The sequence below is a fragment of the Oncorhynchus kisutch genome, unplaced genomic scaffold (genome assembly GCF_002021735.2).
Source record: "Oncorhynchus kisutch isolate 150728-3 unplaced genomic scaffold, Okis_V2 Okis07a-Okis12b_hom, whole genome shotgun sequence".
NCBI lineage: Eukaryota > Metazoa > Chordata > Actinopteri > Salmoniformes > Salmonidae > Oncorhynchus > Oncorhynchus kisutch.
Genome location: NW_022261984.1, coordinates 5,795,419 through 5,798,518, shown reverse-complemented (window position 1 = coordinate 5,798,518; position 3,100 = coordinate 5,795,419). Strand labels below are relative to the sequence as shown.

The window sequence follows — 3,100 nt, the reverse complement described above, 5'->3', positions numbered from 1 at the left end:
CTCCTACAAGGACAAAACAGGAAACAGGAAGAGGAAGTGGTCAGGTGGGATCAGGTGATGATGGGCTACATCTCAGTAGTGGTGAGGTGAGAAACATTTACACCTTCCACTAAGGGCATCTCATAACTATCACTGATGCAGCATGATTTGAATCATGATACAACACGATGTGATTGTGATTATATAAATGATGTCATTTTCACAGCTATGAGAATTCCCTGTAGTGTGTGTGTATGCGTGTTGTGTGTGTTTTCATATGTGCCCGTGTGTGCATGATATATGTGTACTGCCCCTACCTGCAGGTAGAGGAACTGCAGGCTGTACAGCTTGTGGAACAGGTCGTGGGGCAGGGCGGTAAGCTTGCAGCGGTGCATGTGGAGACTCTGGAGTTTCTCCAGGCCCCTGAAGGCGCCTCCTTCCAGCCTGCGCAGGTGAGAGTTGTCCCCCAGGTCCAGCTCCTCTAGATCCCTCAGCTCACTGAAGGAGCCAGCCTCAATCCACGTGATGTTGTTGGAGAACAGCCACAGGACCTATAGGGGAGAGGGGAGGAGGGAGAGGAGGAGGAGGGAGAGTGTGAATATCAATATGTATTCTAGGGTCAGGTATTATTCTATGGTCATATTGTAGGTAAGACTCTGGACTCAAACTTAAAAAGAAAAACAAGGGGTTAGGAGCAAAGATAGAGGCAGAGAGAGTTAGAAAGAGAGAGAGAGGGGGCAAAATCACACACCTCAAACACCACCGCCATGTCTCCTTTAAACAATCTATAGTCTCTTACCTGAGTCCCGAAGCCGAAAGAGCCGACTCTGAGCTCCGTAATTCGGTTGTTCTGTAGGAACACACGCTGCGAGTCGTCAGGGCACCCCGACGGGCACGGAGGTGAAGTTCTGGCCCTGGCAGCTCACGGTCATGGGAGTCGGGTAGCACACGCATAGATGCGGGCACGCCGCCGACGGACCGGGCTTGCCGAGGACCAGCCACACCACCAGCCATAGGGAGAGTCCGCCTGGGAGAGAGAGGGAAGCGGGGAGAAGTGAGTCTAGATGTGGGGTCGGGAAGGCGAATCTAGCGGGAGCTGTCCGATAGCTGTGGGTGGTTCTGAAACTGTTTGGTGGTGGCCCAGGTGGCAAACTGCTGCTGGAAATGTGGCAGTTGAATCCCAATACAGCTGATCAGTCAAATCTCAGATCACAATCAAAGTGTTGCTTATGTACCAAAGTAGTTATGGATGCAGCAATAGTTTTTTTCCCACATTTGAACACGGAGATATGAGGAAAAGATAGCTGGAGCTGTCCACTAACAACGGTGCTGAAACCGTTGACGCAGACACTCAACTGCTGCACTAAACCACATTACTACCTTCAGTTGATGCTAAATACTTTATGCAAAGCCTTTGTTTAATCTGAATGCCTAAAATGTATCATTTTGAAATAGTTGAAAACATCGCAAAATATCATCATCAATATACTGATTAAACAATTCACGCTCAATTTAGACAATATGAAGCTCATAATCAGTCAAGATTACAGCATCATGAGCCCATATGATGACAGAGATGACGTATGATCACTTTAGAAGGCGTGATTGAGTAACCAAGTCTGTGCGTAAAACTGTCTGTCTCTCTTTGCTTGCGTAAGGCATTACGCACGGCAGTATCGCAAAGTAAACCCAAGTAAATCGCATCTAAAACTATTACAAACATATTAAAAGTCTAAGTTAAGTTCCATATCTTACACAGGCGATATCTGTCTATTGAATAGTTGCAAAGTAGGCCGACATCATAAAGTAAAATCAAAGTACAATCATAGCAAAATTGCAAGTTTAAAACGTCCTGTACTAAATCTATTTTACAAACGTATTGGAATTACAATCCATGCTGATGGCTGCATCTAACATGGCTGCAAAGCCCGCATGTTGTTGAAATATGATCTGTGAATCATGCATTCCATTGCTAACTGGGTGAATGATTACCAAACTATAAAATCAGATACTTTGTCAAAGTCATAGCAGCCTAACTAACGCACAACACCTCTTACACTATTACATTAGAAGACCAACAGAATATAACGGGAAACCGTTAGAAAAGTGGTAGAAACAGGTCAACTGGAGGAAGGATTCTCAAAACAAGTAAGATAGTTTCTAAACGTCATAGTAACTCACAGTACAACAGTCTAAACCAATAGATGGTGGTAAGAACATCCGTAGAAACTTACTTTTGCAGGTGCGCATGAATGAACATTGTCTGCTCCGAGCGGTTGTAGGGGTGTCCATTTCAAACCAAAGCCGAAAGCGAGTTAGCCTGAGAGGGTGAAATACTGCCTGCTATCTCCGCTGACTGGTACTCTGGACGATTGGTTCCCGAGTCGGAGCGACTGAGAGAGTACCGAATGTTGGCTCCCGGTGTCCCATTTATACTCGAGAATCCCGTTAGCGCCTACGGTTGTGGGCACCACGGAATCCCCTACGTCACGGGCCAAGATCGAGGGAGGGGGGTAATTGAGAGAAGAGAAAAAACGGAAAGAGGAGGGACCGTGCACTGTGCGTGCGGGTGATGAGAGGATTCTTGGAGAGACCGCGCGCGCAACCGCAGATAGCCTAGAGGACAGCGCTCCAAGATGGAGAAAGGAGTCGATTCAGACAGAGTCACGCGGGAGGGAGGGATGGAGTGAATGATTGAGTGAGTGAGAGGAAGGGAGGGAGGTACGTAGGCACGATGCCCGGTAATGACTGCGCTTTGTGGAGGAGCGGAGGACGGGTAGAGAAAGCAGCACTAGGTTCGCTGCCTGGCTCGCGATCAGAAGCCTCTATGGTCTGTTTCCGGGCGGCAACCGCACGCCTCTGAGAGAGGGGGGATAGAGAGATGAATGGAGAGCGAGAGAATAGAAGGAAGAGAGAGGAAAGGAGATCAGTGGGATTAAAACCAAATCTGATTAAACAGACGGAGGGGGGGACATTTACCTACTGCCAAAGGGAGGTTGTCGCACAGACATTTCTGAATGAATAATTCTACTTAGCCTATAAGGAGTGGAGACTTAGTAAATAAAACCCACAACACTCTCATATGTGCCGAAGTAGTTGGTGACATGTGACATGAGACAGG

At 47.4% G+C, this 3,100-nt stretch overlaps 1 pseudogene; it reads right to left on the bottom strand.

The window, feature by feature from the left end:
- The window catches only part of LOC116360066 (reticulon-4 receptor-like 2), an 8,146-nt pseudogene extending 5,575 nt beyond the window's left edge, over positions 1-2,571 (bottom strand).
- Positions 2,572-3,100: the final 529 nt, after the last annotated feature.